General features: G+C 41.2%; 1 long non-coding RNA gene across 1 annotated transcript in view; it reads right to left on the bottom strand.

The window, feature by feature from the left end:
• The window catches only part of LOC127669736 (uncharacterized), a 388,347-nt gene extending 364,209 nt beyond the window's left edge, over positions 1-24,138 (bottom strand). The window contains exons 1-2 of the long non-coding RNA XR_007974417.1: positions 24,120-24,138; positions 22,976-23,081 (exon numbers count right to left, since the gene is read on the bottom strand). This is a non-coding gene — a long non-coding RNA (uncharacterized LOC127669736). The remainder of the gene's footprint in view (positions 1-22,975; positions 23,082-24,119) is intronic.
• Positions 24,139-24,923: the final 785 nt, after the last annotated feature.

Genomic DNA, 24,923 nt, shown 5'->3' with positions numbered 1-24,923 from the left:
TGAATGTTTTGGGCAGATTCAGAATCAAGCATGATAGTGAGGTTACTCAGAGGCCACTGACTGATTTGGCAAGTGAGGAGCACCACAAGGGAACTCACGGGTGTTCACATCTGGCTGATGTTTCCCATCCACCCACATAGAGGAATCACCAACCCAGCGCCCACTGCCCAGCCGCCTGTCCCTACCCATTGTGGGCAGTGATCCTGTGCTCACCATGTAGCGATTTCAGAGCTTCCCTGAGGTCCCCACACTACAGCCAACAGCAGAGCTCAGAGCAGGACATGGAGAACCATTCAAGCTACACAGCAATGATGAATTTCCCCACCAGCAGGAAGGGCAGGAAGTCCTCCTGCATGAGGCTGTACTGCTCAGCAGCTGCAGGAACTTCCTGGTGATTCATGGCCCTGGGTGCTGGGCCATGATGTCCTCACCGTGGGACTGCTCTCCTGCCTGCCCATTACCTGCCTGTCTCCTGCAGTGGATGCAGGTTAGAAACACAGGGTCTTACTGTACAGAGGGCTGGGGGCAGTGCCGCGCGAGGGGGCAGGGCAGGCGGTGATGAACAGAGAGACAGGACTGTAAGCTTGTTCACTGTACAGGTCTTAGACCACCCACAGCCCATTAGGCCCCGCCCTCAGGTCCCTAGGCCCGGCCACTTCTGTGGAGCTGAACTCACTTGGGAAGTCGATGCAGTGGTGCTGGGGGCGGGGCCAGTGGATGCAGCTCCTGCCTGTGGGTGTGAACCTATGGTGGCTTGGTCTCAAAGTCCTTGGATTTTTCCATTCAATATCCTTTGTAGGTCTGGATTTGTGGAAAGGGTTTCTCAATTTAAAACGTGCCATTAAGAAACATCCCCCTCAGTACCCAGGGTGAGAGAGTTAGGGGATTAGGGACTTATGGTTAGTATCAGGACAAGGGTTGTTAGGGTTAGGATGCTTAGGAAATTAAGGGGTTAAGATAGGATTAGAGATTTAGAGTAAGCCCCAGGGTTAGGCTCAGGTTTAGGGTTAAGGTGGCCCAATTATTCTTGATGGTCCCACTGAATCAATAGTATTCCTATTACACAAAGAAGAAATGTCAGTGTTAGGGTTAGTCTCAGGATTAGGTCAAAAGTTTGTTTGTCGTGCTCTGTGAACTCAGGTTTTATCTTTTCATTCATCTGCCTTCCTAGTCCTCATTTTCATAATATCAAAATCTTCTTTCCTGCCCCAATGAAAGTGGAAAGTGAGTTATCTACAAACCTAGAATTCCCAGATGTGAAATATCTTTACATTATTTTGAGGCCCAGTTCACACACAACAGAAGAGTAAATATGACTCACAACATCATTTTTCCCAAGCTCACAAATACACTGTACCTAAAGACAGTCTTAAGTTTATTGAAGAAGTGCAGTAAAATGTCCTTGTTATTAGTTAGTACTTGCTAATCAGCTAATCAATTTATTACATACTCTGAGGTTAGGACACAACTCATCCCTCCACAGGCTCTGAAGATTAGTCAGCATAAAGGTCTAGAAAATATTTCAAATGAAATGATAAAGGAAACATTTTCCTAAACTAAAAAAAGTTGCCTGTTAATGTACAAGAAGCATCAAAAATACCAAACATTGGGGAAAAGTCCCTTTGCCACATAATAAAAAATAAAAAAAAAACAAAAACAAAAAAAACACTAAAAATATTAAAGAAATACAAAAAATACATCAGAAAAAACCAAACTAAATAAAAGAATGGGTAATGTATGAAATCAGAACTATTAGATTCATATCCCTCTTCTTTTTTTAAAGGAATTAAAAATTCATTACTTATACAATGTTCTCCCTGCATGTATTCCTGCAGGCCAGAAGAGGGCACCATATACAATTATATATAATTATGAGTTACCATGTGGTTGCTAAGAATTGAACTCATGGTCTGTGTAAGAATAGCCAGAGCTCTTAACGTCTGAGCTATCTCTCCAGGCCTGACCCTGCCTTCTTAATGTATATTATATAAAAGAAAAATATGTTTGGACACAGGTGCTGCACAGTCACAGAAAGCACACTTGCTTCTATGAGACAGCAAATGGTTTGGACAGAATAACAATCAACCATTATACTTAAGTTATTAAGAGGTCATGGCCTGAACTTGAAAGTAAGAAGCACCACTAGAAATCTCACAGAAAGTCACATCTGGCTGATGCTTTTAATCCAACCCCATAGTGAACCCACCACCCCAGCACCAACTGCTCAGACACATGTTCCTCCCCATTGTGGGCAGATATCCTGTGCTCACTCTGTCTGGATTTCAGAGTTTCCCTGAGGTCCCCTCACAGAACCCAACAGCAGAGCTCAGAGCAGGATGCAGAGAAACATTCAAGCTTTCACAGCCACAGTGAACACACAGAAAGGCACCTGGAAGAGCACGCCTCTTTGCCTTACTGGCAGGTCTGTCTGGAGGCCTTGATTGACCAATGATTCAAGCCCTCCTTATGTTAAAGTGTGATTCCTCTCTAGGGGCAAAATTTTTCCACATAGCAGGAGGGGTTTGCACTCCATTAGAATTTGAATTAAGATTAAAAGAGGAACCTCACCCCACCCAGTTCTTGGGAGGACTCAACATTCCAGCTGAGGCTTGTCAGCTGCCTCTTCCTCCTCTCTATGAACCAAGACCCTGCATTTAAGAGGACCTGATTTCAGACTTTGCCTGAGCTTTCCTCAAAGCCCTTGTCTTCTTCCATAATCATGGTGAAGAGTTTGCAAAGCCCACTGCACAAGGTGCATTGGAGGTATCACTGTGACCCAATAACGGATGACCCAGTGCATGACCCAGGCTATTAACTTTAACAATGCATATTTAATGAAAAGGGTTTTAGACTGGCAGTGGGGGTGCATGCCTGTAATCCTACCATTTCGGAGTCAGAGGCTGGTGAACTTCTAAGTTCCAGGCCAGACTGGTCTACAAAGTGAGTTCCAGGAAAGCCACGGCTATAGAGAGAAAACCTTTCACAAAGCAAACAAATAAACAAACAAACAAATAAACCAAGATTTTTTTTATGGCTAAATGCTTGGATCAAGGAAACTAAATCTCCCTTAAACAGATGATAGGTATCAAACAACCTCAAATGAGAAGCCAGATACATAAGGGAATCACTGTTGAACACTATTATTATCCAGCAAATTTTCATCAGTGTCAAGGTAGAGAAAAAACACAGTTGAATTATTATAGATTTTCTATATAAATCTATCTCAAATCATAGAGAAAATGAATCTTTCTCTGTATATAGAAAGGGTAGTTAATAGAATGTCATGATAAAGCCTGTCAGCCAAGGGAAGTTAAATAAATCAAGGAATTAAACTTGTTAAATTCACGTTGCAGAATCTTACAGGGAATATTTAAGAAATAATTAATTCCAATGCGAGTTTTAAAATAGAAAAGTCAAACAAATCACTTTTGTTTGTAAAATAAAGTAGTACAAATACAAAAAAATCACCTTTCCATATATAGGTTGAAAAAGCATCTATAGCCTAGATCAATGGCAGATCAGAACATCTCAAAAAATGAAGATTTAGTAAGGGATTCTCACATCCGAAGTATAATTAAGAAATATTCCCCACAGTAAGCAGGGTTAGAGTTAGGGGATTATAGGGTTATGGCTAGGATCAGGAAAAGTGTTGTTTGGGTTAGGATGCTTAGGAAATTAAGGGGTTAAGATAGAATTAGAGATTTAGGGTAAGTCTCAAAGTTAGGCTCAGGGTTAGAATTAAGGTGGCCACCATTGTTCTTTATGGTCCCACTGAATAAATAGTATCCCTATTACACAAAGAAGAAATGTGAGGGTTAGGTCAGTCTCAGTATTATGACAAAGAATTTATTTGTTGTACTATGTGAATGCAGCTTTTATCTTTTCACTCATCTGCATTCCTATTCCTCTTTTTCATAATATCAAAATCTTCTTTCCTGCCCAAATTAAAGTGGAAAGAGAGTTATCCAAGAGCCTAGAATTCCCAGATGAGAAATATTTTTACTTTATTATGGGGCCCATTTCACATACAACAGAAGAGTAAATATGACTCACAACATCAGTTTTCCCAAGCTCACAAACACACTGCACCTAAAGAAATTCTTAAGTTTATTAAAGAATGGCAGTGAAATGTCCCTGCTATTATTAAGTACTTGCTGATAAATTTATTACCTACTCTGAGGTCAGGACACACCTCATCCTTACCCAGGCTCTGAAGAGATTCTTTAAAAGCATAAGCCTAGACAGGTGAGGCACACATACACTGCCACCACCACACAAACATCACTGGGCAATTGTCAAACAGGAAACTAAAGTGAGCTCCAGCCAACCTAGAAGACAAAGTGAGTTCTAGGACAGCCCTAGACTACACAGCAAGATCCTTTCTCAAAACAGTCAAGTTAATACATATCACACACTACATGTATGCTACTCAAAGGACTTCAGTTTGAGATCAAAGGCTGCAGGTGACATTTAGAAATTACAGCAAGTTCCTTCAATACAGCAACATCTGGACACAGGGCTTGGACTCCTTTCTCAGAGGGAATATTAAATAACACTGGCCGACCATACGACTTTATAGTGATAACTGCAAACACTGTCAAAAATATATGCCAAAATTTTCACACTGAGCTAATGGCTTGGCTGCTGTACTTACCACCCTATTAATCCCCTATCAAATCTCTAGTACTTCAACTACACAGTAGGGCAGCAAGAACAGGTTTTCCACTTAGCAGATACCATGTGGTCTCAGGTCTCTAGTGGCTCTCACTGTTAGTCTATGTCCTCCCATAGTTAAAAAGAACTTGGACAGTCAAGCAGTCTTTAATACCAACTCTTGGAGGGACAGAGGCAGGCAGATCTCTAGTGAGTTTGAGGCCAGCATGGTCTACAGAACAAGATCTAGGGACAGACAGGGATAATGATGGAACCCTGTCTCAAAAAACAAAAACAAAACAGAAAACAACAACAAAATACCAAAATAACAGCCAAATGAACAAAAACCCTTGACAAGCATGCCAAATGTCCCACTGGTCTCAAACATGGTCCAAGGTCATCCCCTTAACCGTCCATTGAGGAACCATCCAGATCATCTTCACCCACAGCCTCATCTCACCCTGACAAGTCAACAGCACTTTAATTCCCAGCAAACTCACTGCCTGATGCTTTAAGACTGAGTCTCAGGAGTCACACTTCTGCATTTTATTGCAAGGTAAATCCCACTTCCAAATGTTTGCATTTTAAATAAAAAATATTTTAAGGTTTTAGTTTTTAATCAAATGCTATTCATAGCATGTCTATTATGGAGGCCGTTAAGGAGAAAAAATTTCAAAACTTATACATCCTTATCTTTTCTAGACATCTGGGACATTCACTCATTATTATTTTATTTGAGTTACCAAAGTGAAGAGGAAAATCTGTCCTATTTCCTGTAAGAAATTTAATTTTAGGGTCTGTCAACATTTTAAATGCACTGTTGCTATTTTTAAAATATATGCATGCACACTTGAATAAGGTTCAGCCTAAGCTTTCCATATAACCATTCCCTGGGCACTCGATAACTTATTATATGCCAGGCTCCCTGCCTAACACATCAACTCCACTATCTCATTTGTTGAACAAATAAACTCTCATCATCTCTGCAACACCAGCCCAGTCAAAAAAATTAGCCACGACAATTATCAAAGTGATTTCTGTACCAGATACTGGTGCTGTGCGAAATCCATAATGCCGAACACACACATGTCAGCCAACTCAGCCCATTTTACTGTTAGCATGGTTTCCAACAGCAATTCTGGGGAAGCTACAGAATCTGCCATCTGTGGTAGCACAACAGGGAAAACTAACATTCCTTTCTACAGGTAGATGAACATGATCTTAACAGCTCAGATACTTAATTCCCATCATAACTATAAAGAAAATTTCCCCAAATATAATGATCAGTATATCACTAAAAAGTGAAATGCCTTCCTCCAGAACTCTTAAGCCTGGTGGTGGTTGTGCAAGTCTTTAATCCTAGCACTCTGCAGGCAAAGGCAAGCGGATCTCTTGTGAGATCAAGGCCAGCCTGGTCTACAGAGCAAGTTCCAGAACAGCCATGTCTACACATAAAAAAATGTATTAAAAATAAATAATAATAATATTGATGGTGATGATAAAGTGCTGCTATACATTTTTTTCATTGTTTTAAATTCCAGACTCAATAGATAAGGAATTCTAGTTCTGTTTTGTTTTGATTTTTTAAGGGAAAGCAATGAAGCTCTTCAATGATCTACTAAGTTTCAACACCACATTTCCAGTGGCAATACTGTGTTTCCAAATTGCTCTGAAAGCAGTCAGGAGATGAAAAGGAAGATTACATGCAGACATAAAGAATGGTGAACCTCCAAGATAAGACAATAGAAAAAGAAAATGTGTAACTGAATCAGGACTAGCATGTCCCCCAAACACACATACACACACACACACACACACACACACACACACATACAGAGAGAGAGAGAGAGAGAGAGAGAGAGAGAGAGAGAGAGAGAGAGAGAGAGAGAGGGAGAGAGAGGGAGAGAGAGAAAGACAGATACACACGCAGATACACACACATACACACACACACACACACACACACACACACACACAGCTCTACAAGACACAGCTTTGTTTCAAAATATCTTCTTCAGTCCTGACTCTTCAACTGCCCCTGAGTCTTCACCTCTCCAACGACCTTTCCTGGCCTCACATACTGTCAAGGCTCAACTGCTACTCATTTTCATTACCCTTTGTCTTAATCAAGGTTTTTATTCCTGCACAAACATCTTGACCAAGAATCAAGTTGAGGAGGAAATGGTTTGTTCGGCTTACATTTCCATGCTGTTGTTCATCACTAAAGGAAGTCAGTACTAGAATTCAAGCAGGTCAGGAAGCAGGAGCTGATGCAGGGGCCATGGAGGGATGTTTCTTACTGGATTGCTTCCCCTGGCTTGCTCATTCTGCTCTCTTATATAAACTAAGAATACCAGTCCAGGGATGGTCCCAATCCACAAGAGACCCTCCGTCTTAATCACTAATTGAAAAACATGGCCCACAGTTGAATCTCTTGGAGGAACTTCCCCAACCTAAGCTCATTTCTCTGTGATGACTCCAGCCTGTGTCAAATTGACACACAAATCCCACCAGTACATTTGACCCCTTGTCACTTGACACACCAACATATCACGATTAATCCTATACCCTTACTTTCTTATTCATCCCTAAGATCTAAATAGATTTTCAAGTCCCATACTCTTTATATATTAAAAATTCAATTCCTTTAAAACGTCCAATATCTTTTAAAATTCAAAGCACTTTAAAAATTCAAATTCTCTTAATGTGGGCTCCACTAAAATAATTTCTTCCTTCAAGAGGGAAAAATATCTGGGCACAGTCACAATTAAAAGCAAAACTCAAACTTAAATAGTTGAATGTCTGGAATCCAACTCAAGAACTTCCAGGCTCCTCTGAGGGCTGGGGTCATTTTTCCCACTCTGCCCTTTGTAGCACACAACTTGTCTTCTAGTCTCCAGCTGCCTGTACTCCACTACTGCTGCTGTTCTTGTTGGTCATCTCATGGCACGGGCATCTCCAAAATACTGCTGTTTTCTGCAATAACTGGGCTTCACACATAGGCACTTTTCATGGTGCCAAGCCTCATCTCCTATGCATGACCCCTTAAGTCCTGGGCCGTCAATTGCAACTGAGATTGCACCTTCACCAAAGGGCTTGCATGGACTCTCACAGTGCTGAGTTTCAACTGTTCTTCATGACACCTTCACACCTTCAAAACCAGTACCGTCTATGTGACACTTACACATTACCTATTCCAACCACAGCACAATGTACAACTGAGAGCACGTCCTCTGTGCTCTCAGAAAACACCTCCCCAAAGATTTCACCTCAGTGGTGCTGGTCTCTACTTAATCACTGCTAATTTCTTAGGTGCAGCTAAGGAGCCATCAATAGTCCCAGTAATGGGACTAATTGGTTTAATAGTTGTAGTATCTGGCAAATCACAGGTGATTCTACAGCACCAGATAACCAAAAGCAGAGAATTTTCACAATCAAAACTGCATCAGCACTGAAAAGAGTCATAAATTTTCCTTCTGAAATTTCACAAGCCAGGTCATCATTTTCTGCACAGTGCTCAACATTATCATACAAATTCCTACAGAACATTCCACAGAGCTCTTAACAACCAATGGCTCTTCTAGCACAAAGATCCAAAATCATTCCACAGTTCTCCCCAAAATAAGGGTCAGGTTGTCACAGGGATACCCCACTATGCTGGTACCAATTTATCTTAGTCAGGGTTTCTATTCCTGCACAAACACTATGAACAAGAAGCAAGTTGGGGAGGAAAGGGTTTATTGAGCTTATACTTCCACAGAGCTGTTCATTACCAAGGTCTGGACTGGAACTCAAGTAGGTCAGGCCGTGGAGGGATGTTTCTTACTGGCTTGATTCCCCTGGCTTGCTCAGCCTGCTCTCTTATATAACCTAAGAATGCGATTCTGGGGATCGTACCACATACAATGGGACCTCACCTCTTGATCACTAATTGAGAAAATGACCCCCAGCTGGATCTCATGGAGGCACTTCCCCAACTGATGCTCCTTTCTCTGTGATAACTCCAGCCTGTGTCAAGTTGACATAAAAAAAAAAAAAACCCACCCAGAACACAGTTCCTCTCACTTGGCTGCCTTGTCTAACTTCAGTAAGAGAGATATGCCTAACCATGCAGATACTTGAAATACCACAATTGGTTGATACTACAGGGGCCTCTGTTCTCCTTGGAGAGATAAAATGACTCAGGGATGATGGACTGTGTAAGGTGGATGGAGAGATGGGAGAAAGTAGAATTTAAATTAAATAAATAAATAAATTTGGAAAGTGAACAAATACATATAAATAGAATGAAAAATTAGAAATCAGCATATTCATTTTAAAATATAGCCCACTCTACATTTCAGATGTAAGACAAGGGGAAAAGATTTTTCAACAAAATATCACACAAATGACCTCTCACTAAAATTTACACAGGATCTATTTTCCTCTGAAAAGCTATGGTCACAATTTCCTCTGGCTGCATTTCTCTCAACATTCTAATCTTGCAAGTCCTATGTGAACAACTGAATAAGCCACTTTTACAGATTGTTATGTCTTCTGTCATCTCAATTTCTGATATTTTCCACATTTCCTCAAAAAAGGAACATAGATTCTATCCAAAAAGCAAAATCACCTATCACCTTTTGATACCAGTCTTGTTGTTGTTGCAGTTGTTGTTGTTCTAACTTCCTACTCTTCTGCTGTGAAGGAATCCTCTGAGAAATATCCTCTCTTGTAACAAATGGTTATGGTGAATGGTTCTGTCAGATCACAATTCATCACTCCGGAAGCTTAGAGTAGCAACTGAAGCTACAAACTGAAGGCTAAACCATAGGAAACATTGTCTCCTTGCTTCCTCTCATGTTTGGTCAGTGTCCAATGCTCAGGTAGCTCTCTCATCCAGCCCTGGCCCACTTGCTTATGAATATTGTCACCCTCAGTGGAAGAGCCTTCCCACATCAATCATCAACACTATTTCACACACATAGCAACCAGCAATTCTGATGAGAGCACACCCTCCACTGAGACAACTTCAGATGACTTTAGTTCTGAAATGTTGAAATGTTGGAAGTTTCACCTCTCTCCTGACTATGACTCCTAGTGGACTGCTAACATTTTCATATCCTGCACACCTCACCTCTTTGCATTTAACATTAAACAGCAATTTATCTTGAATATAACAAATAGGTCAGTAAAAGAGACAATACTCAGCCAATACTCTTACAGTCAAGACAGAAAACTGTAACACAGGAATAACACTCACACATACAAGACAAACTGAGAAACTAGTACCTAGATCAATAATTACCACAAATGCAGATATTTAGACAACAGCATAGGAAGATAACAATACCAGCCGAGAAAATACGTCACCATTCTCAGGTACTTACTCCTCTTCTTTCCCACAACCTGTTTTGTATCAGACCCCTTGTGTGTTTTACTTTCTCAGTATATATTAGAGAAATAGGAGGAGGAGGAGGAGAAGGAGAAAGAGGAAGAGGAGGAGGAGGAGGAGAAAGAGGAAGAGGAGGAGGAGGAGGAGGAGGAGGAGGAGGAGGAGAAGAAAAAGAAGAAGAAGAAGAAGAAGAAGAAGAAGAAGAAGAAGAAGAAGAAGAAGAAGAAGAAGAAGAAGAAGAAGAAGAAGAAGAAGAAGAAGAAGAATCAACATAAAGAAAAAAATTCCGAGGAAATCACAAATGAAAGCTTTCCTTAACTAAAGGAAGGTGCCTGTTAATGTGCAAGAAGCATCAAAAATACCAAACAGATTAGGAAAGAGACTTTTGCCACATCATAATCAAAACACTAAACATATTAGTTAAAAAAGCAACAAAAAATTACAGCAGAAAAAATTAACCAAGCAAAACAAAAACTAGTAATGTTTGAAATTAGAAATATTAGATTCATATCTGTGTTCTTTTTTAAGGAATAAATTCATTACTTATACAATGTTCTCCCTGCATGTATTACTGCAGGCCAGAAAAGGACACCAGATCCCATTACATATGGTCATGAGACACCATGGGGCTGCTAAGAATTTAACTCATGGCCTGTGTAAGAACAACCAGCACTCTGAACCTCTGAGCCATCACTCCAGGCCTAATCCTTCCTTCTTAATATATATTGTAAAAGACAAAAATCTTTAGACATAGGTGCTGCATAGTCACTGAAACCACCCATGCTGTACAAGAAAGCAACTGGTCCAGATGTTTTGGACAGAATTACAATCAGCCATGATACTTATGTTATTCAAAGGTCATGCCCTGAACAAGCAAGTAAGAATCACCACTAGAAACCTCACAGGTAGTCTCAACTGGCTGATTCTTCTAATCCAAACCCATAGTGGACCCACCACCTCAGTGCATACAGCTCAGCCCCATGTTCCTCCCCATTGTGGGCAGATATCTTGTGCTCACCATGTCTTGATTTCAGCGTTTCTCTGAGGTCCCCTCACAGCAAACAACAGCCAAGCTCAGAGAAGGACACAGAGAATCATTCAAGTTGCACAGACTCAGGGAACACACAGAAAGGCACCTGGAAGATCCCGCCTCTTTGTCTGACTGGCAGGTCTGCCTGGTGTCCTTGATTGGTCTGTGAGTCTTAGCCCTCTTCAGGTTAAAGAGTGCTTCCTATCCAGGGCCACACCTTCTCAAGATCTCAGGAGTGGTTTACACTCCACTAACATTTGAAATACGATTCCAAGAGGTATCTCACCCCACCCAGTCCTGTGGGAGGAAAAACATTCCTGCTCAGGCTGGTCAGCTACCAGCACCTCCCCTCTGTGAGCCAGGACCCTGCCCTTACCAGTACCTGTGCCTGAGTTTTCCTCAAAGCGCTTGTCTTTTTCCCATAATCATGATGAATAATTTGTCTAGACCATTACTGAAGGTGCATTGGATGAATAAATCAGGCCCAGGAATTGACGACCCAATGTATCACCCAGGTTACTAACATTAAGTATTGATTTTTAGAAAAACAATTTTATCCAGGCAGTGGTTGTGCATGTCTGTAATCCTTGAACTTGGATGGCAGGCAGGTGAATCTCTGAGTTTGAGGCCAGCTTGGTCTACAGAGTGAGTTCCAGGTCAGCCTTGGCTATACAGAGAAACACTGTCTCCAAAAAAGAAAGAAAGAAAGAAAGAAAGAAAGAAAGAAAGAAAGAAAGAAAGAAAGAAAGAAAGAAAGAAAGAAAGAAAGAAAGAAAGAAAAACTAACAAAAACAAACCAAGCTTTCAACCAGCACTCTTTCTTGAACATAACAAACAGGTCAATAGAAGAGGCAACACTCAGCCAACACTCTGAACATCTAGAAAGAAAAGTGTAACACAGGAATGCCACTCCCACACAAACAAGACAACCTTAGAAACTAGTACCTAGACCAATAATCACCACAAATGCAGATACCTAGAAACCAGCATAGGAAGAAAAGAATAACAGCCAAGAAAATAAGTAAGCATCCTGAGTTTCTCAATCCTCATATTTCCCACAAACAAGCTCTTTAGAATCAAAGCTCTTGTTTGTTTTACTTTCTCAGTATATGTTAGAGAAAGAGGAGGAGGAAGAGGAAGAGGAGGAAAAGAAGAAGAAGGAGGAGGAGGAGGAGGAGGAGGAGGAGGAAGAGGAAGAAAAATCAGCATATAGAAAATATTTCCAAGGAAATCACAAATGAAAGTTTTTTTCTTAAAGGAAGGTGCCTGTTAATGTAGAAGTTGCATCAAAAAAAAAAATACCAAACAGATTGGGAAAGTGATGTTTTGCCACATCATGATAAATACACTAAACATATTAGTTACTGAAACAAAAACAAACAACTATTGCAGAAAAAATTAACAAACCAAGCAAAACAAAAACTAGTAATGTTTAAAATCAAAACTATTGGATTCATATCTGTGTGTTTTTTTTAAGAAATAAATTCATTACTTATACAATGTTCTGCCTGCATGTATCCCTGCAGGCCATAAGAGGGAACCAGATCCCATTTTATATGGTCATGAGCCACCATGTAGTTCATAAGAATTGAACTCATGACCTGTGTAAGAACAGCCATGAATGTTAATCTCTGACCAATCTCTCCAGCCTTATTCCTGCCTTCTTAATGTATATTGTAAAAGACAAAAAGCTTTGGACACAGGTGCTGCATAGTCACAGAAACCACCCATGCTTCTACAAGAAAGCAACTGGTCCAGATGTTTTGGACAGAATTACAATCAGCCATGATACTGAAGTTATTTAGAGGTCATGACCTGAACTAGCAAGTAAGAAGCAGTACTAGAAACCTCACAGGAAGTCACATCTGGCTGCTGCTTCCGATCCAACCCCATAGAGGACCCACCACCCCAGGTCCCACTGCACAGCCACATGTTTCTCCCCATTGTGGGCAGATATCTTGTGCTCACCATGTCTCCATTTCAGAGCATCCCTGAGGTCCCCTCACAGCAAACAACAGCATTGCTCAGAGCAGGATGCAGAGAACCATTCAAGCTGCACAGACACAGTGAACACACTAAAAGATTCCTGTAAGATCCCACCTCTTTGTCTGACAGGCGGGTCTGCCTTAGGCCATTGATTGGCCAGTGACTCTTAGCCCTCCTCAGGTTAAAGTGTGCTTCTTATCTGGGTCCACACCTTTACAAGATATCTGGAGTGGTTTGCACTCCATTACCATTTGAAATAAGATTCCAAGAGGTACTTCACCCCACCCAGGCCTGTGGGAGGAAACAATATTCCAGCTCAGGCTGGTCAGCTGCCTGTTCCTCCCCTCTCTGAGCCAGGACCCTGCACTTACCACAACCTGTGGCTGAGCTTTCCTCACAGCACTTGTCTTCTTCCCAAAATCATGGTGAACAGCTTGCCTAGACCATTACTGAAGTTGTATTGGCCATATTAATCTGACCCAGGAATAGAAGACCCAATGCATGACCCAAGCTATTAACATTAAAGATCGATTTTTACTAACAAGGATTTTAGCTAGGCAGTGGTGGTGCACGCCTGTAATCCCAGCACTTGGGAGGCAGAGTCAGAGTCAGATGGATTTCTGAGTTTGAGGCCAGCCTGGTCTACACAGTGATTTCCAGGAGAACCAGTGCTATACAAAAAAACCCTGTCTCAAAAACAAAAACAAAAACAAAAACAAAAACAAAACAAAAACAAAACAAAACAAAACAAAAAAACAAAGAATTGTTTTGTTTATGGATAAATGCTTGGCACAGGAAAACTGAAGCTCCCTTCAACAGATGATATATATCAAACAACCCCAGGAGAAAATACAGAAACACAAGGGAATCACCGTTAAGCACTATTACTAGTCAGCACGTTTTCATCATTGGCAAAGTAGAGGAAAAAAACCATTGGATTATTACAGATTTTCTAGATAAGCCTATCCCAAATCACGAAAATTAATCTTTCAATGTATATAGAAAAAACGGTAGTTAAATAGAATGACCCAATAAAGGCTGTCAGTCCAGGAAAATTGGAAAAAACAGGACTGTTTTATTTCATGTTGCAGGATATTACAGCTGATCTCCATTATATACCAGAATACTTAAGAGATAAGTACTTCCAATGTGAGTTTTAAAATAAAATAATCAAACAAATCACCTTTGTTTTGTAAAATAAAGGAGTATAAATACAAAAAACAGAAATGACCTTTCCACAAGGTAGCAGAAAGCATCTACAGCCTAGATCAAAGGGGGATCAGAACATCTCAAAAGATCAAGATTAAGAAAGCTTTTCTCACTTCAAAAGGAATAATTAAGAAACATCCCCCACAGTAAGCATGGTTAGAGTTAGGGTTAGGGGATTAGAGGGTTATAATTCGGATCAGGACAAGGGTTGTTAGGGTTAGGATGCTTAGGAAAATAACAGGTTAAGATAGGATTAGAAATTTAGGGTAAAACCCAGGGTTAGGCTTAGGGTTATGGTTAAGGTGACCACCATTATTCTTGATCAATAGTATCCCTATTACACAAAGAAGAAATGTCAGGGTTAGAGTTAATCTCAGGTCAAAGTATTTGTTTGTTGTGCTGAGTGGAATCAGGTTATATCTCTTTGCTCTTCTGCCTTCCTAGTCCTTTTTATATTCTTTCATAGTATCAAAATATTCTTTCCCCACCAGGCAATAATGGTGCATGCCTTTAATCCAAGCACTTGGGAGGCAGAGGCAGGCAGATTACTGATTTCAAGGCCAGTCTGGTCTAGTGAGTTCCAGGACAGTCAGGGCTATACAGAGAAATATTTTCTTGAAAAAAGCATATGACAAACAAACAAAAAAGTATAAAATCTTCTTTCCTGTCTCAATGAAAATGGAAAGTGAGTTATCCAAGAACCGAGAATTCCCAGATGGGGAATATCTTTACATTATTATGGGGCCCAGTTCACATACAACAGAAGAGTAAATATGACTCACGACATCAGTTTTCCCAAGCTCACAAACACACTGCACCTAAAGAAATTCTTAAGTTTATTAAAGAATGGCAGCAAAATGTCCTTCTTATTAGTTAGTACTTGCTGATCAATTTATTACCTACTCTGGGGTCAGGACAACCCTCATCCCTCCCCAGGTTCTGAAGAACTTCTTTAAAAGCATAAGCCTAGACAGGTGAGGCATGCATACATTGCCACCACACACACACATCACTGGACACTTGTAAACCAGGAGACTGCAGTGATCTTCAGCCAACCTAGAAGACATAGTGAATTGTAGGGAGGCACTAGATTACACAGCAAGATCCTGTCTCAAAACACTCAAGTTCAAACATCACATACTACATATATGCTACTCAGAGGACTTCAGTTTGAGAACAAAGGTTGCAGGCAACATTTAGATATTACAGCAAGTTACTTCTACGCAGCAACCTCTGGACACGGGGCTTGGACTCCTTTCTCAGGGAATATTAAATAACATTGGCCGATCATTCGACTTTACAATGATAGCTGCAAACACGGTAAAAAAAAAAATGGGCTAAGGGCTTGGCTGTTGTATTTACCACCCTTCTAAACCCCTCTTGAATCCCTACTGCTTCAACTACACAGTAGGGCAGCAAGAACAGGTTTTGCACTTAGCAGTTGCCATTTGGTCTCAGGCCTCTGGTGGTGCTCACTGTTGGTCTATGCTCTCCCATATTTAAAAAAGAACATTCATATCCAAGTAGTGGTGGTACACACCTTTATTCCCAGCACTTGGGGGCAGAGGCAGGTGGATCAATTGTGAGTTTGAGGTCAGCCAGGTCTACAGAACAAGATGTAGGGAAAGCTAGGGCTAATGATGAAACTCTATCTCAAAAAAAAAATAAATAAAACAAACAAAAACCCTTGACAAATATGCCAAAAGTCCTACCTGTTTCAAACATGCTCCAAGGCCATCCCCTTACCATTCTATTGAGGACCCATCCAGATCATCTTCCCCCACAGCCTCATCTCACCCTGACAAATCAAAAGAACTTTAATTCCCTGCAAGCTCACTGCCTGATGCCTTAAGACTGAGTCTCAGTCTGCATTTCCTTGCAAGGTAAATATCACTTCCAAATGTGTTTGCTTTTTTAAATAAAAAAAATTAATTTATGTGTCAAATCGTATTCATAGCACACCTATTATGGAGGTCTTTAAGGGGGAAAATGCCAAAACTTATATATCTTTGTCTTTTCTAGACATCTGGGACATTCACTCATTATTTTATGTTAGTTTTTGAAGTTAATAGAAAAAGCTACCCTATTTCCTGTAAGAAATTTAATTTTAGGTTCTGTCAGCATGTTAAATGCACTGCTGTTATTTTTAAAATATATGCATGCATACTTGAATAAGGCTCAGCCTAAGCTTGCCATATAACCATTCCCTAGGCACTCGATAACTTATTATATGCCAGGCTCCCTGCCTAACACATCAACTCCACTATCTCATTTATTTAACAAATAAATTCTCATCATCTCTGCCACGCCAGGCAAAAGCAGCAGCCATAAAAGTTATCAAAGTGATATCTGGATACTGTTGCTGTATGGAATCCCTAATGCCTAACACAAATGTGTTGTCCAACTCAGCACATGTTATTGTAAGCACGGTCTCCATCAGCAATGCTGAGGGAACTGCAGAATCTGCCATCTGTGTGAGCCAAACAGGTAAAGCCATGATTAAGTGATGTCCACTTACAATCCTTTCTACAGGGAGATGAACAATATCTTAAGCACCCAGATATTTAATTCTCATCATAACTGTAAATTAAATTTCCCCAAACATGATGATCAGCATGTCACCAAAAAAGTGAAATGCCTTTCTCCTGAACTCTTAAGACTGGTGGTGGTGGTGGTGCAAGTCTTTAATCCCAGAACTCTGTAGGCAGAGGCAGGTGGATCTCTTGTGAGATCAAGGCCAGCCTGGTCTACAGAGCAAGTTCCAGAACAGCCAGGGCTACACACACACACACACACACACACACACACACACACACACACACACACACACACACACACACAACTGTCTTGAAAATCAATAACAATAATGATGGTGATGATAAAGTGCTGCTATATATTTTTTCATTGTTTTGAATTCCAGAATCAACAGATGGGCAATTCTAGTTTTGTTTTGTTTTTAAAGGAAGGCAAAGAATCTCTTCAACAATCCAAAAATTTTCACCACTGCCTTCCCAATGGCAAAACTGTGTTTCCATGTTGCTCCAAAAGGAAAGGAAGAATACACTCAGACATAAAAAATGGTGAAGCTCAACGATAAGAAAATAGAAAAAGAAAATGGGTATCCAGATCAGGACTAGCATGTACGCCCAACACACACACACACACACACACACACACACACACACACACACACAGACACACACAGCTCAGCAAGACCTGGCTTCATTTAAAAATCTCTTCAGTCCTGAATCTTCAACTGCCCCAGTGTCTTCACCTCTCCACTGACCTTTCCTGGCCTCTCATACTGGCAAGGCTCAACTGCTACTCATTTACATTACCCTTGTCTTAGTCAAGGTTTCTATTCCTACATCTAGACCAATAAGCAAGTTAGGGAGGAATGGATTTTTTCAGGTTAAACTTCCACACTGCTGATCATAATTAAAGGAAGTCAGGACAGGAACTCAAGCAGGTCAGAAAGCAGGAGCTGATGCAGAGGCCATGGAGGGATGCTTCTTACTGCCTTGCTTCCACTGGCTTGCTCAGCCTACTCTCTTAAAAAATCTAAGAATACCAGTCCAGGGATGGTCCCAATCCACAAGAGACCCTCTGCTCTTGATTATTAATAGAAAACATGACCCACAGTTGGATCTCTTGAAGGAAATTCCCCAACCTAAGCTCATTTCTCAGTGATAACTCCAGCCTGTGTCAAGTTGACACACAAATCCAGCCAGTACATTTGACCCCTTGTCACTTGACACACCAACATATCACGATTAATCCTATACCCTTACTTTCTTGTTCATCCCTAAGATCTGAATAAATTTACATTCCCATACTCTTTACATATTAAAAATTCAATTTCTTTAAAAGGTCCAATATCTTTTAAAATTCAATGTACTTTAAAAATTCAAATTCTCTTAACTGTGGGCTCCACTAAAATACTTTCTTCCTTCAAGAGGGAAAAATATCAGGGCACAGTCACAATCAAAAGCAAAACTCAAATTCTTCAATGTCAACTCAAGAATTTCCAGGCTCCTCTGAGGGCTGGGGTCATTTCTCCCACTCTGGCCTTTGTCGCACACAACTTTTCTTCTAGGGTCCAGCTGTCTGTACTCCACTGCTGCTGCTGTTCTTGGTGGTCATCTCATGGCACAGGCATCTCCAAAACACTGTTGTTTTCTGCCATAACTAGGCTTCACATATAGCCTCTCATAGGCTCTTTTCATGGTGTCAAGCTTCAGGTCCTATGCATGACCCCCTAAAGTCCTGGGCTTTCAATTGCAACTGAGATTGCACCTTCAACAAAGGGCTTACATGTCCGGCCTCTCACAGTGCTGCGCTTCAGATGTTCTTCTGGACACCTTCACACGTTCCAAATCAGTACTGTCTGTGTTACATATATGCACATTATCAATTCCAACCACAGCATAAAGTACAACTGTGGTTATCTCTGGAACACAGCCACTGTACTCTCAGAAAACACTTCCCAGAAGATTTCAGCTCAGTGGTGCTGGGCTCTTCTTATTCACTGTTAATTTCTTAGCTCCAGCCAAGGAGCCATCAATAGTCCCAGTAATGCAAAAGGTTTTGCTTTAATAGTTCTAGTATCTTGTTAATCTCAGCTGATTTTTCAGCCCCAGCTAACCAAAATCACAGAATCTTCACAATCAAAACAGCAACAGCCCTGAAAACAATCTTAAATTTTCCTTCTGAAATTTCACGAGCCAGGCCATCATTTTCTGAACTGTTCTCAACATTATCATACAAGATCCTACAGAAAATTCCACAGAGCTCTTAACAACCAATGGTTCTTGTAACCCAAAGTTCCAAAATCTTTGCACAGTCCTCCCCAAAACAATGGCCAGGTTATCACAGGGATACCCCACTATGCTGGTACAAATTTCTCTTAGTAAGTGTTTCTATTCCTGCACAAACATCATGACCAAGAAGCAAATTGGGGAGGAAAGGGTTTATTGAGCTTATATTTCCATACAGCTGTTCATTACTAAGGGAGGTCAGGATTAGAACTCAAGCAGGTCAAGAAGCAGGAGCTGATGCAGAGGCCATGGAGGGATGTTTCTTACTGGCTTGCTTCCCCTGGCTTGCTCAGCCTACTCTCTTATGTAGCCTAAGAGTACCAGTCCAGGGATGGCACCACCCAAAAGGGGTCCTCTCCCCATGATCACTAATTGAGAAAATGCTCCACAGTTGGATCTCATGTAGGTACTTTCCCAACTGAAGCACCTTTCTCTGTGATAACACCAATCTGAGTCAAGTTGACACACAAAACCAGCCAGTACACTCTTTCACTCACTTGGCTGCCTTGTCTAAATTCAGTAAGAGAGCTATGACTAACCATGCAGAGAGTTGAAATTCCATATGTGTTTGATTTGCCAGTGGTGCCCATGCTTCTTGAAGATATAAAGGAGTTAGGGATGACAGACTGTGTAAGGTCGAAAAGAGAGATGGGAGAAAACGGAATTTAAATCAAATAAAAAATAATAAATAAATAAATAAATTAGTGGGGAAGTGACAAACAAATACATATAAATCGAATGAAAATTTAGAAATCAGCCCATTATTCTAAAATTTATTCTAAAATTTACCCCACTCTATATTCAGGTATAAGACAAGGAAAAGGGATTTTTGGCAAAATATCACACAAATGACCTCTCACTAAAATTTACAGTTTCTGTATTCCTCTGATATGCTATGTTCTCAATTTTCTCTGGCTTCATACTGTCAAGACTTCCATCTTCCAGGTCCTATGAGAAAAAAAGGACTAAATACAATCTACAGATTTCCATTATTTTCACCATCTCAATTTCTGATATATTCCATATTCCTTCAAAAGAGAACATAGATTCTGTCCAGCAGCAAAATCAGATATTGATACCATTTGTTGTTGCTCTTCTAACTTCCTATTCTGCTTCTGTGATGGAATCCACTGGGCAAAAGGATCTCAGGTAATAAGTGGTTGTTGTGAATGCTTCTCTCAGACTACAGTTCACCACTTTGGGAGGTTATAGTAGAAACTGAAAGGACAAACTGAAGGTAAAGGCATGTACAAACATTGTCTCCTGGCTTGTTGTCATCCTTGGTCAGTGTCCCATGCTCAAGTAGCTCTTTCATGCATCCCAGACCCACTTGTTTATGAATATTGTCACCCTCAGTTGAAGAGTCTTCCCACATCAATCATCAACACTATCTCAAACAGATAGGGCAACCAGCATTTATGACAAAGGCACACCTTCAACTGAGGCCCGTTCAGATGACTGTAGCTCTGGAATATTGAAATGTTGTTAGCTTCACCTCTCTCCTGACTACATGTCCATGTGGATTGCTATGATTATGTCTTCCTGCCAACCTCCTCTCCCAGCTTTCAACATTAGCCAGCATTCCCTCTTGAACATACCCAACAAACAGAGCAGTAAAAGGAGCAACACTCAGTCAACACTCTCTGATAATCTAGACAGCAAACTATAGCCCAGTAATAACTTCCCATCCAAACTAGACAAACTGAGAAATCTTACCTAACCTAAAATAACCACACATGCTGATGCCTAGACACCAGCACAGAAAGATAAGGTATCCCAGCCAGGAAAATAATTCAACATCCTCCGATTTTTAATACTCTGCCTCGCTTCATACAACATCTTTTGCATCAGTTTGTTTAGTTTAGTATTGCAAGACATATTAGGGAAGGAGGAGGAGAAAGAGAAGGAGAAGGGAGATGAGGAGGAGAAGGAGGAATGCCACACCAACTCCAGTGTCGTCTGTGTGACATGACAGTACGTCATTAAGGCAGACGGGAGAAAAATGCCCCTCTGGGCTAGGCTCCCTGGAGGTCCCTGGCAGTGTGCCCACCTCTGGCCTAAGAAAAGGCCTTGATGATCTCTAAGGATATTGCGCTTCCTGGGTTATGGGTTTTGCAATTTGTCTTTCTTCTTCCTACTCTTAATTCTTTATACAGCTCGATCCCAGCCTACAAGCTGGTTAATTGATAAAGGAGAACTTGGTATTCCGGTGGAAGGAAAAAGAGGATGCGGCGATTACGCCTACCGCTTCCAGTCCTAAACTCAATGAACTTATGTTGAACCTTAGTGAAAGAAAGTCTTGGAATGCTTTTAACAGGGTCTGTCTTTATTACTAGCTTTAGTAAAGGTAATGATAAATAGTTTGTAACAAGAAGAAAAACAATATGAAAAAGTATAGGACTACTGATGAGCTATTGCTTTATACAGGTAATTATGATAAGAAGGTAATAGATGGATAAAAAACATTGAAGGTTAGAAGGTCCTATCATTTTCTTGAGATTATGGACATAGATTAGCTTGAGCCAGACCACCGTGGTGTTTGCTGTCCAAGGCAGTAGAGAAGGCTCTTGTAATGTATGTATATGTGTTCATTTTTAAAGCATTTTGACTTTTGATGACAGAAGAAGGCTTTAAGCATGCAAATTGGTCTGAATGTCCAAGTTCTCCTGTTGATTATTAACACAATTTTAATAAGTAACCACAAGTTAGAAGCAAACACTATATGTCTGAGGTTCATGATCATAGTTTGCTTTTGATCATGGTTCACAGAGTAAAAGTTCCTGTGGACATCATGTCATGTCTACTTGCTGTTCTAATTAAGATGGAAATGTACCTTGTTTAGTAATTGTTTGAATGTTTCTGGAGATGTGCCAACCTCGATCTGTTCCTCAATGTATTATAAATATGCCTGACTAAAAAGCAAAGTTGCAGCAGATTCAAACCGCTCTCTGGTGTGTCTGTCTGTCATCTCGCCGAACCTGTGCCTTCCTGAATCCAAAGCCCTGATTTTCCCTCAGTCGTGACTCCCTCAGCTGGGTCAGTCCATGGCAGAGGAAGAGAAGAAGAAGAAGAAGAAGAAGAAGAAGAAGAAGAAGAAGAAGAAGAAGAAGAAGAAGAAGAAGAAGAAGAAGAAGAAGAAACATAAAGATCTAGAAAATATTTCCATAGAAATCATAAATGAAAACTTTCCTAAACTAAAGAAGATGACTGTTAATGTACAAGAAGCATCAAAAATACCAAACAGATTGGGAAAGTGTCTCTTTACCACATAAAAATCAAAACACTAAACATATAATTTAAAGAAATATAAAAAAAAAAAACTACAGGAGAAAAAATAACAAACTAAAAAAAAAACAAAAAATATTAATGTATGAATTCAGAACTATTAGATTCATATCCATCTTCTTTTCTTAAGGACTGAATTCATTATTTATACAAAGTCCTCAGTACAAGTATTCCTGCAGTCCAGAAGAGGCCGCCAGACCCCATTACATATAGGTATGAGCCACCATGTGGTTGGTAAGAATTGAACTCATGGCTTGTGTAAGAATAGCCAGAGCTCTTAACCTTTGAGCCATCTCTCCAGGCCCTACCCTGCCTTCTTAATGTATATTATAAAAGACAAAATGTTTTGGACCCAGGTGCTGCATAGTCACAGAAAGCACGCATGCTGTTACAGGAAAGCAACTAGTCCAGATGTTCTGGACAGAATTACAATCAACCATGAAGCTTAAGGTATTTAGATTTCATGGCCTGAATTAGCAGGTAAGATGCAGCAATAGAAACCTCACAGGAAGTCACATCTTAATGATGCTTCCGATCCAACCCCATAGAGGATCCAGAACCCCAGCACCCACTGCTCAGTCACATGTTCCTCCCCATTGTGGGCAGACATCCTGTACTCACCATGTCTTGATTTCAGCATTTCCCTGAGGTCCCCTCACAGCACACAACAGCAGAGCTCAGAGCAGGACACAGAGAAGCATTCAAGCTGCACACCCACAGGGAACACCTCAGAAGGAGAAGGTGAGGGCGAGAGTGAAAAAGATCAATCAGCATAAATTTATAGAAAACATTTCCAATAAAATCCTAAATGAAAATTTCCTAAACTAAAGAAGGTGCCTGTGTAAGAATAGCCAGAGTTATTATAAATATATAGTCAGAGTTAATGTAAAAGCATGCAAAATACCAAAGAGATTGGGGAAAAGTCCCTTTACTGCACAATAATTGAAACACTAAGCATCAAAAGTAAAGCAATAAAAAACTACTACAGAAATAATTAACAAAACTGAAAAAAAAAGTTACCTTGAGACCTAGTCCCTCCCAACCTACAGCCCTTGACCCCAGCCAGCTCCAACCTGATTATTTATGTTCCTTGGGAAAGCGCCAGCCCAGACCTCTGTAAACTCTACCAGGTTTTTGTCTTTTCTCAGCCCAGCCTGTGTCATTAAGGAACAGGATGCAGTTTATTGGCCTGTGAATTCCCTACCTGTCTCACCAGCTCACAGCCAGAAGCCAGGGCCAGGCACACAGCCCAGTGATCCATGGTGGCCAGGCTTGGCTTCTGTTCCCACAGGAGGGTCGTGCCAGGAAGCCTCTGTCCCCGCCTTGAGGAGCACAGAGAGGGTGTGCACTCTGCCCCGCTGCAAACTTTCCAGAGCAGGAAGTCTGCGCCTTTCCAGGCCACTGTCCCTGCCTGGAGCACAGAGAGGGTTTGCACTCTGTTCGCCTGAAAACTTTCCAGAGCAGAGCCAGAAGCCCGCGCCTTGCCCAGCCATTGTCCCTGCCCAGAGGAGCACAGAGAGGGTTTGCACTCGGCCCTGCTGCAAACTTTCCAAAGCAGGAAGCCTGCGCCTAGCCTGTCCACTGTCCCTGCCCAGAGCACAGAGAGGGTTTGCACTCTGCCCCGCTGCAAACTTTCCAGAGCAGGAAGCCCGTGCCTTGCCCGTCCACTGTCCCTGCCCAGAGCACAGAGCGGGTTTGGACTCCACCCCACTGTAAACTTTACAGAGCGGGAAGCCCGCGTCTTGCCCGGCCTCTCCAAACTTACAGACTGCTTCTGTGGAGACGACAGAAGGATAGCGCGGTGTGACTTGAGAGCTCACAGACACTCACAGCATGGAGCATCTTCATCCGGATGCGCATGCGAATGCGGTCCCATTCCACAATTCCAGGCCCGGCTGCTCAGAGCCCGGGAAGCTCAACAATCACAGCAGTCGCTAAATGTGCGCGCTCACCTCCTTCTGCCTCTGCCAGACCTCTGACCAACATGCACATTCCAACTCCCAGCCCACTTTCATTCATAAAATAGAAGACAGGAAATGACAACATTCCAGGAGGCTGGATGCAGGGCGGGCACTGCGGTGAAGTCAGGGGTGGTGCCAGCCATTGCCGGGTGACGGACAGGGATGCCAACATGGCGCCCGCCAGGGGCTGAGATGCACTATCACAGGGGGGGGGGGGGCGGGTGACGTCACGGGGCATGGCCAGGGGTTGCTGTGTGACAGTCAGGGAATACAACATGGCTCCTGCCAACATGGCGAGGGGCGGGGTTGACGTGACATCAGGCGCAGGGCCAGCAGTCTCTGAGTGACTGACAGTGATGCCAATGTGACATTTTCACTGAATTTGAAGAAATATATAAATATGTGTGTTAAAATTGAAGAATTTGATGTAAAATAATACACATGAAAGTGTACACATAGATAATACATCAAAACTGCCTGACAAACCATGTAAAAAATTTCTAATCAAATTGATGTCTTTCATGGAAAATACTTCTTATAAAAGTGAAGAAATATACAGAAAATGTATTTAAATTAATATTTGGCATTGAAAATAAATACACTTAAAA

This window comes from Apodemus sylvaticus, chromosome 19 (assembly GCF_947179515.1).
Source record: "Apodemus sylvaticus chromosome 19, mApoSyl1.1, whole genome shotgun sequence".
Classification (NCBI taxonomy): domain Eukaryota; kingdom Metazoa; phylum Chordata; class Mammalia; order Rodentia; family Muridae; genus Apodemus; species Apodemus sylvaticus.
The sequence above is the reverse complement of the archived record's forward strand: the minus strand, read 5'-3'. Positions and strand labels throughout refer to the sequence as shown.